This window comes from Schistocerca cancellata, chromosome 12, assembly GCF_023864275.1.
Source record: "Schistocerca cancellata isolate TAMUIC-IGC-003103 chromosome 12, iqSchCanc2.1, whole genome shotgun sequence".
Taxonomy (NCBI): Eukaryota; Metazoa; Arthropoda; class Insecta; order Orthoptera; family Acrididae; genus Schistocerca; species Schistocerca cancellata.
In genome coordinates, this window is record NC_064637.1 from 165,400,756 (window position 1) to 165,412,785 (window position 12,030).

General features: G+C 47.5%; 1 protein-coding gene across 1 annotated transcript in view; it reads left to right on the plus strand.

Annotated features, from left to right (window-relative positions):
- The first annotated feature begins 9,586 nt into the window (after nucleotides 1-9,586).
- The window catches only part of LOC126109555 (centaurin-gamma-1A), a 333,594-nt gene continuing 331,150 nt past the window's right edge, over nucleotides 9,587-12,030 (plus strand). Inside the window, exon 1 of the mRNA XM_049914570.1 lies at nucleotides 9,587-9,694. The gene's annotated coding sequence lies outside the window, so the exon portion shown is untranslated. The remainder of the gene's footprint in view (nucleotides 9,695-12,030) is intronic.

Genomic DNA, 12,030 nt, shown 5'->3' on the forward strand with positions numbered 1-12,030 from the left:
CGGCCTCCCGCATGCCCACTATACGCCCTCGCTCAAAGTCCGTCAACTGCACATACTGTTCACGTCCACGCTGTCGCGGCATGCTACCAGTGTTAAAGACTGCGATGGAGCTCCGTATGCCACGGCAAACTGGCTGACACTGACGGCGGCGGTGCATAAATGCTGCGCAGCTAGCGCCATTCGACGGCCAACACCGCGGTTCCTGGTGTGTCCGCTGTGCCGTGCGTGTGATCATTGCTTGTACAGCCCTCTCGCAGTGTCCGGAGCAAGTATGGTGGGTCTGACACACCGGTGTCAATGTGTTCTTTTTTCCATTTCCAGGAGTGTATATGCACTTTCAAATCTCTTTTTGATTATGGAGTTTCCGGTTACTGGAGTTGATAGTTTTCACAGAAAGATAGAGTTCCGAGGTTTTCATTGCACTGTCGATATGTCCCATTGGTAGTCAAAGGGTTAAATATCCAGACCTGACGTTGCAAAGCGATACGAAATGGAACGAGCTCCGAAGGTCGGTGACAGCCGAAAGCGAGCGGTCGACTTGGGTTTGTTGGGAGAATTTTCGGAAAGAACGGCGTTTACAGCAGCGGTGCTCCCCATTCTTCTTCACTGCTGCTTGATTGTCTGGGAGCCCCAGCGGGTCGGACCAGAGTGTGACGTCGAAGCAGTTCAGTGGCGTGCTGATACGTACGTTACAGATAGGTTCGATTAACACCCGAGTATTACAGAGGAGCTTCGTGAAGTCAAATGGTGATCCCTGGGGGGGAAGAGGGCGTTATTTTCGCGAAATACTGTTGACAAGTAGGCATTTGCGACAGATTGCAAAACGATCCTTCTGCCTCCAAGATCACTTCACGTAAGGACTGTAAAGACAAGACAAATTGGGACTCGTGCGGATGCGCATAGATGAGACGTTTTTGCCTCTCTCCATTTGCGTGTGGAACGGGGAAGAAAATTATTAGCAGTCGTGCAAGATACCTTTCCCTATGCACCATACGGTGCGTATGTATTTAGGTCTAGATGTAATGTGATGTTCCACCTTATTGTAACTAAGTTGTAATTGCTGTTGAGGGAATTTTACGAAACAAAACTTGTTGATGGATAATTTATTTATTTAGCGACATGTTTCTAGGTATTACCTCATCATCAGGGTATACTGGCATTACAAAAAGTTTAATACATGTTTATACATGTCTTTACACGACTGCTTTGATCTTCCTGGCGGAGAGAGACGAGGATAACATAGTAAGAGGCGATGTCACTTTGCGTGTTGGTGTTCTGTTCGAATGAAAATTTTATAAAACAGTCACTCACTTTGTTCTTATGGCGTGGCAGTTATTTTGCGATGTGTTGAGGCATCGCTGTTTCCATGGCTCTCCTGAACTTCTTGGCCGTTGTTCACAGACTTCACAAAGACGTCTTTAAAGCACGACGCACGAAACAAATCAGCAGTGCAGAACACAAGATGGCTATCAAAAGAAGCCTAGTTTCGATTTGACTATCAATATATCGATCCTGGTGTTGTCAGTAGCAATGTGTTCTGAAGTCGTATCACTAATGTTGGTTGGCGCAATGTTTTACAAAATGAGCGCGTGCGACAATTTGATAATACAAATGACAGTATAAATACTTTTTATATTCAGAATTACAAAGATATTTTTGGGATCGATTGTGAATATACAACATTAATCCCAGGTACGTACTATTTTAAGAAAACTGAATTGAAATTTGTAAAGAAGTGTGAATTTTTAAACTCTGCCATTTCATTTAGGATCTTCAGTTTCAGGCAATGGATAAATATTTCCATTTCTCCCAAGATGTCCTTTCTTCAGCTCTGTTCCAAAGTATGTAGTACTTTGAGGTGACTAGTTCATAAAATTTTCATGAGAACAGAAGACCAATACACAAAGTGACATCGCCTATGTTATTCTTATCTCTCTCTCTGCAGGATGATCACAGCAGTCATGTAAATAAGCTTTAATACCTGTATCAACAAATCACCTCGAAACACGTCGCTAAAAAAATAATGTAGCTGTTAACAAATTTTGTGACTGGTACCGGTATTTGAAAACCTTTTCATATTTTTGAAACAGTCGTGGTCGATTAATAGTCAAATTACATTTATTTTACATATAAAAACACAACCAGGCACCTAATTTCAAGGTTTTATTTACGACCCGTTTCTGGGTATTTGCTCCGTTATCTGGTGCTAATTCCGATGTTTATCTGAGGTGCATCGCTGCTCGAAGACCAACCGCATCGATCATAATGTAAAATTTATAAACAGCAAACGTGTTACCGGTAGCAAAGCAACTGAGCCACACGTAGAACTGCTTCATCATGACGGAGCAAAGCCTCCGAAACTCGCCGTAAGTAAGAAGTTGAAATTTAATGACCTCTTTCCTCGCTTTTACGATTCTAAGGTATCTCACTCATTATTATAGAAATTAAATATCCTTTTCCTGTAACTATACATTTTATGTCTTCTCTTCTTCCGCAGTTGTGATGTACTTTGTTGGCCAAATAGCAAAACTCGTCTTCTGATTTTAGCGTCTCATTTCCTAATCTAATTGCCTCAGCATCGCGTGTTTTCGTTCTCTTGCTGTTCATCACCGTTGTCCAACTTTTGTTGATGTTCATCTTATAATCTCTTTTCACGATTTCCCATTCCTCCAAGTCCTTTGCCGTCCCTGACAGAATTGCATGTACGCACTTCATTGTTTTTATTTTGTCCCCGTGAACTGTACTTTCCTCTACTAGCTGCTCAGTGTAGAGACTGAATAACATCGGGCATAGGCTACGAGCGTGTCTCCCTTTTCAGCCAGTGCTTCCCCGTCATCTTTTTCGATTCTCACAGCTGCAGACTGGTTTCTGTGCAAGTTGCAGCTGACCTCGCGCTTTCTGTGGTAAGGTGAGGCGTGCCCTAGCAGCGTCTACGGCTTCCCATGTCTCGAGCTGAGACAAGTGTGGCCTCCCCGACTCTGCCTCGACCTCGTAGCTGCTGGCCGCGGTGTATTTTCGTATACTCCTTCCGCTCTTTACTGCGTTTTCATTGTCTGTAAGAAATGTTAAACTTGGGAAGTGTTGTTGGCATGGATAGCTTCAGAGATTTTAGTTACCTGAGATTGCATAAAGACCCAATATTTGTGGGAAATTTCGACTCTTTACGGCAATCATCAGATCTGGATTTCTACAGAGGGAACTGGTGGTTTCATCTGAAAATACATCCACCAAGTTCGTCGAAGGAAGCGCGTTTCAAAGAAGAGGGCACACCACCAGTGCGTGCTCTTCAGTCTTTTTCCAGTGCACCAGTAGTGTAAACAGTGTACGAGAGTGTTCTGTAGTTTGCTAGTGCATTGCTGTTATGCTATCGTCTACAGTTGTGTGCTGTACTACTGTCCAGTGATGTAGTAACATCTGGTACTGACGTGCCCTAGTGTATTATCTATCCTGTACGAGTGTGTACTAGTGTACTATTGTGTACTAGTCATGTGCACTACGTACTAGTATACTGTCTGAACAATGCAACGGTCTTCAGGTACTTCCAGACATAATTGCGTTGACCTGACTGTCATAAATCTGACGATACGAAATGTGTCACTCCTCTAACTTTGTGATGTGGTAGTGGAACAGCAATCGCTACGGCTTCCTTCCGTCCCGTATTGCCACACCACTCTTCCGGTGTGTAATCCTTGCTCACTTAGTTTGACGAATGTCAGTATCAAAATCCAACAGCGCTTTTTGGACAGATAGTTTCGGCGACGAATATTAAGTTTTCTAGTAGTTTATTTAATTGCTGTGATCGGATAAAATACTTCGTTACACGAATAAGTCATATTGCGAACATTTCTGGTCCTCATCAGGTTTGGATTGTTACAAACAGAATTCGTGCATTCAAAAGTTTGTGAATAGAGAAACGCCTGCTTTGTACTGCTTACCCTTGTGGTGCACTGCGTGTGTGTACTTCGACACTGACAATAACGGTGCCTAGTACTATATTGTGAAACCGGACTTCCCATTGTGTACTGGAATACTATGCCGCACTGTTAGACTGTATACGTACTGGTGTAGTATCGTGTACTGTTGTCTGTTAGAGTACACGTGTGTGTAGTGTCGTGTTGTGTTCTCACGAGGCGATCACGCCCACTCGTCACGACCGATTTCGTCCACATTTGTGGTGTATGCAGGGCTCGGCAAAACATTAATTGAGAGTAGCGGGAGCTCCACATGGCCAACATTTTACCGAAAAATAGCGTTTGTGGCGTGGGTTGGGCGAGGCATGAGCCGCTCATGTCAGCGAAGTTTCCAGGCAGCGTCTGGCGCAGCGGAAAGAGAGTGCAGAATCTTAATCCAAGGGGGTGGGGCGAGGTAGACGCCCTACACGGAAACTTCTTTCAACATATCTATTTAGAATTTTTACGCTACTTACACAGCCGAAATAATGCTCAATGTATTGTATCCAATAATATTTTTATAAAAGGAAAGGGAAAGGAATTTGGACTGCTAATAAATTTTCATGAAGGGATGGTAAGGCCTACACGAGGATTTAGTCCATAAAATGAGAGCGTACACACTGTACTATCAGTGTGTTGTCACAATATTCTCGAAAAATTGCGCGGTCTAGAGCTACCAAGTGAATGAACTCCGTAGCCGTAGATACTATTACCACCAACGGCCGATGGGCCGATTCTGCCTGCACCGAAAAACTATTGTTTTTCTTTTTTTTCCAATTTATTGGGTTTCGGGCTGTGCCCGTTCATCTATCTCAACATTGTGATGTCAGTTATAAAATCCACCTTGGTTTTTCCATTGTTAATTTCAATTATGACGATGCGAAGTAAGGGCAACAGAACACACAGTCCACGAGCGGAGAAAATCTCCGACCCGATCGGGAATCGAACTCGGCCGCTTCGCTTAGCAAGCGCTGTTACCGAGGCAGACGGTGAACTACTGCTCGCGTACAACGGCCCAGGACAGCCCGAAGGTCAAAACGAAACTAACGGGATGCGCAGTCCTCCACTCATTAAATACAGTCCCTTCTTGGAAAGTTGGTTACAGTCTTCGTGGACGCCGTAAGTACTTTCTTCGAAACTTATTGGCAATCCCCTGTTTCCCTTGGCCTTTCCTTTTCATGTCTTTTATGGAAATATTAATAAATGTTATATATTGAGCAATATTTCTTTGTAATTCCGTGTAAGGAACGTAAAAACTGAAAATAAAAAAAATGCGCGTAGGGAATCGAATCAACGACCCTGGGATTCCTGTTCTGCAGGGTTTCCGCTGCGCCAACCGTTGCGTGCAGTCTGCGCTAACATAAACGGTTCATCACTCGCGTGATACGCGCCAGAAGTGCTGTTTCTAGGGTTCCCCACCTGAATCGATAAAAACGAAATCCTTTATCAGTTCATTGCGTTGTCCGTCTGCCCGTCTGTCTGTCTGTCTGTCTGTCCGTCCGACACTTAAAAACCTTTTCCTGACGAGCGGGCGCATGTATGAAGTTCATATTTATGTCGCGTAGTTAGGTGTATAGACCCTTGGCGTCGTAATAAATCTAGGCTTCTGTGTGAATGCGGCCAAAAGTTACGACCATTTATGTCACATATTTTGACACTCGGAAAGACACTCATCAAAACCTGTAAGGTGCTTCCCGTTGATCTACAATGATGAAATTTGGAAGAGGCAAGGTTTCACAGTACAAGTACACGAGAAAAACCTGCAAATTGTTACTTGGTAATCATTTCACTCGAAAAAATATTTCTATTGTCATTTGTTACCCGACCTCAAACTTAAAATTAAAAGACTCGATAGTTCTGTATTCAGGTTGACTGGTTCAAAATGGTTCAAATGGCTCTGAGCACTATGGGACTTGACTTCTGAGGTCATCAGTCCAATAGAACTTAGAACTACTTAAACCTAACGTAACCTAAGGACATCACACACATCCATGCCCGAGGGAGGATTCGTACCTGCGACCGTAGCAGTCGCGCGGTTCCAGACTGTAGCGCATAGAACTGCTCGGCCACAACGGCCGGCTTGACTGGTTCATCAGTCACGGAATGCATTTATTGTCCACATGACGCGTTTCGGAATTTATCCGTCATCAGATATGCAGGAGCGATTACTGCTCGTTGATATGACGTTCCAAGTTGTACGTGTAACAAACCTCCAGAGGCTAGACTGCGTCACATCTACGTGCAGTAATCGCTCTTGTATACCTGACGATGAATGAGTTCCGGTACGCGTCATATGAGCATTTAAGTCATCCCTGGCTTTTACCACTGCGACACAGTCAGCCTGAACGGAGAGCTACTGTCGTGGTAGTTTCAGGTGGGGAGTGTTTTGAAGTATGGTTGCGTAAGATACCGGTTGAGGTCGGGCCTGGACAGCCACTGCCAACCGCAGCCACTGACAACTGCGCTGCACGTTCTACCAAATGCTTTGTGTAGTCCAATTTATTTTGTGTTGTGGGTTGCTTGTTTTCTTTTCTTATTTTGAAGTGAGTGGAGACACTAATCCTGGTGCACAGAGGGATAAGAATGCGTCTTTCACCACAACAAAAGGATCAGTCATGCCGATGACCGATAAGTCAGTTCTGCTTTCGTGAAGGCACGGAACGCGGACGTAGAGTAGCAGCCCTTCTAGAGGGGGGTGGGGCGCCGCTTCTCTACCCTCGGCCTGTCCAAGTTCTCGTTTATTACGGTATATTGATAATTTTTACTTATGGACCGTCTGACAGCAACTGAATAAAACACAAATTTAGTGCCATACGCGTTTCGCCTTTATTTTCTGCAAGGCATCATCAGTAGCCTGGAATATGTACATATGTTAGCTATTTAACTTGCATTTTTGTCACTGTGCCTATAGGTTATAAACAGTTCTGGTGGTTGGTATTTCCTATTAAGTATTAATGTTTTGAACTGTACTTACAGGTTGGGTGGACAATTTCTTACATATTACGCTCCTGTTGCATTTTTGGTGTTGTTGTTCTTCATATGAACGCCAATTTGCGGTTTTTTCCCCACATTCCACAGCACTGTGAACTGAACGCTTGTTTTAATGCAGTGTTTTGGTTTCTGTTGCCGACTGTCAAATGGTTTTGCCAAAGATCGAATGTTATTGCCAAACTTATGAGTGTAATTATTGAAGTATCTGTGGTCTGTTCGTGTATGCATTTGTGTATGTGTGTGTGTATGTGTGTGTGTGTGTGTGTGTGTGTGTCCAGATGGTGTGGGGCAGAGTTTTATTGTTTTATGTTATCATTTCCTTTATTAAGAGTAGTAGAGAGCCTGTGCTGATGTGTGTGTGTTCATTCACCACATGTTTGTTTTCTGCTGTGGCTTTCTGGATGTGGAAGTTTTCTTGCGTTAGTATAAGATGTTTGTCATGGTTGGTTATTCTCATTATTTTTATTCCTTGTTCCATCTTTGTAGGATGATGGTTGTGGTGTTTTAAATGCTCTGCAAATGTGGAATGGTTTGTTTGATACTTCCAACATCTGATATGTTCTTTGTATCTTGTTTCAAAATTCCTGCATGTCATGCCTACGTATACTGCATCACATCTTTGACGTTCAAGTTTATATATTCCTGATTGTTGGAATTTGTCCCTCTTGGTAGCTGGCTGGCTTACGTGTGATTGGAGGGTTTGCCCAGGCTTATATGCTATTTTGAAGCCCTGTCTCTAAAACTGTGTTTTATTCAGTTGCTGTCAGACGGTCCATAAGTAAAAATTATCAACATACCGTAATATTACACCCAACTGAGGAAGACGGGACTACAAAAGTTGAAGTTCTCGTTTGTTTACGGCCGCGGCCAATTTCCACGATATACTGTCCGCATAATACTGGTTAATACAATAATGGTCGCCTGCGTCCTCCATGACTTTGTCACATGTACATTAATGGAATTAAAAACTTATCGAAAGTTTAGGAACACCCAGGACCGATATCTTGCCAGTATAAATCTCGGTAACTGGGAAAAATCGTCGAGATCCTCGATTCCCGGAATGGATGAACTGTCTGCATACGTAATTAAGTTTGTACGGAACCCTGAGTGCGCAAGTCCTGTTCGCACCTGGCCAGTTTTTTTGTAAACGCTTCGCCTCCTCTGCCACTTTCATTTGTGGCCAAGCCCTGGATACACCGTAAATTTTGTCAATTTCGTAGATCTCGGGTAGGCGCGTTCCCTTGTTACGGCGCTACTGTGTACGCCTGTGTACCTTCTCGCATACTCGTACAGTATGGGATATTCTAGTGTAGTTGAATGGTATCCAACACAGTTGCGTAACGATTCTCTGTCTTATACTTGTACTGTGCTCTGCTACACGCCAATTGTCTTCCGTATGTAGTAGTGTACCGTTTGAACAGTGCGAGTCTGTGGAGTTGCTTTGATGAGCAGATGACGACCAAAAACGTTCGAAACTAGTCGCAGTGTATAGGATCAGCGCTTATAGAGATGTGCATGATGTGTGTTCATATTTGCAGTGTTCTCGCGATTTATTGCCACACACTTTGTGCAGGTGGTCGCGTCGCTAGCGCCAGACAGCGAAACGCGCTGTAGAGCTGCTCGCGTATTCTGGACAGGGCGCGCCTCGCGCATTCCGGGCTTCTCCAGCGACGCGCCGCCCATTCCAGAGGCCGGCATCGGCACGCCGTGGCATTGCCTGCGGTTCCCACTACATCCGTGTCCTCAGCACGCTCTCAGGAGCGGACACCCGCTTGCGGAGGAGCTTCAGTGCTGAGGGTCAAAGTGGACAGTTGTAGCTGTAGCTGTAGCGGACGAGGACTCAGCTTTATGACCCCACAGTCACCCTCCCTTGCCTCAGTGGTCGCTGCATTTGGATTTTCTAAAGGAAGTGAAATTTGATGCTCATTCGCCCCGCGAGACTAGCTTCAACCAGTTCAGACTAGTTGGAAAAGACGGTGATTTTTTGTGTCGTTGTACTGTGTTTGTGAGGAACAGACCGCACAGTGATCCAGCTGCTACCGCGGGTTGCTCCGATACTCGAGGAGGTGTGAAGCCGTTCAGAACAGTTCGTCGGACGAACCTGTGCCAGTGGGTGCTGCGGAAGTGATGACTTTGGAATCAGTGATCTCGAGGCAGAAGAGCAACGCTATAACTGTGGCCGTAGTTCTACTGTGGCTGCAAATGTGATGTTACCACGATGTGAGACAGACTTCTGCGTCGATCCTTGGCAGTGGTGTTCACCGTGCGTGGAAACTGACGGACGTCGTCGCGGTAGACAGTCGCTCTAGGGCAGGCAGCGAGCGGTGTGACAGGAAGCGAGAAGCCCGCCGCGTCGGAGTTGGCGAGCGCGGGCACGCTGGGCGTCGGCGACACTGACGTGGACGCGCCGGGGGCGGCGCCGGTGACGCCGCTGCAGCGGCCGTCGCGCCTCCAGGCGGTGGGCCGGTGGCTGCTGGCGGGCCGGGAGCGCGGGGGCGGCGGGGGCGACGCGCCGGCCGCCGCGGCCGCCCCCAGCCCCGGCACGCCGCTGCGCTGCGCCGCGCCCTTCGTCAGGAGCTACAACGGCAGCCACAACAACAACAACAACAACAATGGCGGGCCGGGCACGCCGCTGTTGGCGAAACCGACGACGCCCGCCGAGGCGTTCCTGCGGAGCATCCGGAGGCGGTCGCTGCGCGTGCGGCGATCCAAGTCGCTGGTCATCGACCACGCCAGCGAGAAGCGCAAGTCTGGTAAGTAGCCTCCTAAGGTGGGAGTGTGTACACCGCCGCAAAACAATTAATACACTCTTTTTGCAGACCTCCAATTCACTCAAGACTTATTGTTGCAACAGTGTAAATAGAGTACATGAAATGATTACATGAACAGCGGTTCTGGGGTACCAGGTATGGACCCATGTTAGTGTGTAGTGTAGCCTCCACGAGTGGTAGTGAAGGCCTGACTCTTCCATCCGGTAGATCGTGCAGATGGAGAGTACTGTCCTGCTCGACTGGTTCAGTTGTGTAAGCGGGGTTGGGTGACAGGTGGGGCCCAAGTCGCCTCCCGTCCCGTCGTATCCCGCACGTGCTCCATTGGAGACAAGTCTGGAGATCGTGCTGGCACATCCTGCAGAGCATGCTGAGTTTCCCGGGCAACGTGTTGTCGAGCGTTATCCTGTTGGAACAATACATCACCTTCCCGTTGCATTAATAGCAAAAAAACAGACTAACAATATTCTGCACGTACCGAGCGCTGCTTAGAGTCCCCTCCAGCAACACCATGGACCATAAGGCCTGGGATGGGGCAAGTGTGTTTCGGACGAATGCACTATACGGGACAAGGCTCTCCAGATCCACGTCGTAAGCGCAAACGACCATCACTTGCAACGGGCAGGATCTGCTTCATCGCTGAAGACCACGGTGCGCCATTCCATCTTCCAGGTGATCCCCTGACGGCACCAGTCGAGCCGTGCACGCCGGTGCTGTGGCAGGAGTGGTAGACGGGCTGCAGGTGTCCGTGTCCGGTAGTCCCTCAGGCAGTAACCGGATCGCAACAGTTCGCGTTTACACGTCTCGGCTGACAAGCCCTCTTACCTGTGCTGTGGCAGCTGCATAATCTGCTGCTACCGATTCCCATACACCACGACGACCCCGGCTGGCGTCTGAACTACGTGGACGTCCAGAACCTCGTCTGTGGGTGTGCCAATGTTCACGTGACCACTGACACCAGCTTCGTTGCACACGTGACACAGCACGTCCAACTCGCGTGGCAGTTCTCCGAAAGAACCGTCCAGCCACTCGGAACGTCACCATTTGACCCCTGCCAAACTCGCTCGCGTGGCTGTAGGAAGCACGAGTCCGTCTCCGTATCAGATTGTCTCCTTGCTTCAGACGTTTACACGACACCGAACCTTCTAGCTGTGAGCTTTCCCTGTTAAAGGGTAGCCACAGTTGCGGTCTCGTAGCTGTGACACTGCGCTGTCTGCTGGCGGACGACGTTGATGATGATGATTGGTTTGTGGGGAGCTCAACTGCGCGGTCGTCAGTGCCCATACAAAATCCCAAGTCTACACAGTCCAATTGTTTCTACAGTCCAATCTAGCTACGGCCACCTATTATAATGACGATGAAATGATGAGGACAACACAAACACCCAGTCCCCGGGCAGAGAAAATCCCAACCCAGCCGAGAATCGAACACGGGACCCCGTGATCCAGAGGCAGCAGCGCTAGCGGACGACGTTGAAACCATTGTCAGTTATATCTAGCATCGCTCCGGTGGCACATGCCGTCATCAGGTCAAAATCGACGTCGTCTTTCCAGGTGTACTATTTTTTTTTCCGGCAGCGAACACTGTCCAGTCACATTAACGTGACGACGTGTCAAAAGCCCGAATAACGACCTTTTGCAGCGCTGACCGCGGTGAGTGAAAGGGGTTCTGGAAGGTACCGACCGAGATGTGGAGGCCTCGCCAGCTGCACTAGGTTTCTCGGTTACCCACGGCACGACCGGACCACAGATTCTCGATTGCGTTTAAATCCAGCGAGTATGGTGGCCAGGGGAGTACGGGAAACCCGTCCTGGTGCTCTTCGAACCACGCACGCACAGTACTAGCTTTGTGACACGAAGCATTGTCCTGCTGGTAGATGCCATCGACGACCAAAAGCAAACTGTCTGTAGGGGTGGATGTCGTACCCTAGGATAGATGGATACTCGGGTTGACCCACTGTGCCTTCCACAATGGCGAGATCAGCCAGTAAATGCCACGGATACATTCGCCAAATAGTGTTTGGCTTTCTGACGTTTCACGCCGTACGCACCAACGGCCCATCTGTCAGTATAAAACGTGATTTATCTGAAAAGGCCACCTATCGCCCCTCAGTGGACGTCGAGTTGCGATATTGGAGAACAAATTTCAGCGTCCGTCGCCGAGGAATAGCAGTCAGCACGGTTGCATGAAATATAGGCATCAGCTGCAGAGGAGACAATGCTGGCAGCCCCTTGGTTCTCCTGGGCCGTCAGTTGTTCAACAGTTACACGTCTGTTCGCCAGTCCATCGTCTACGGTCGGTGACACTTGCTGATGAAGTTG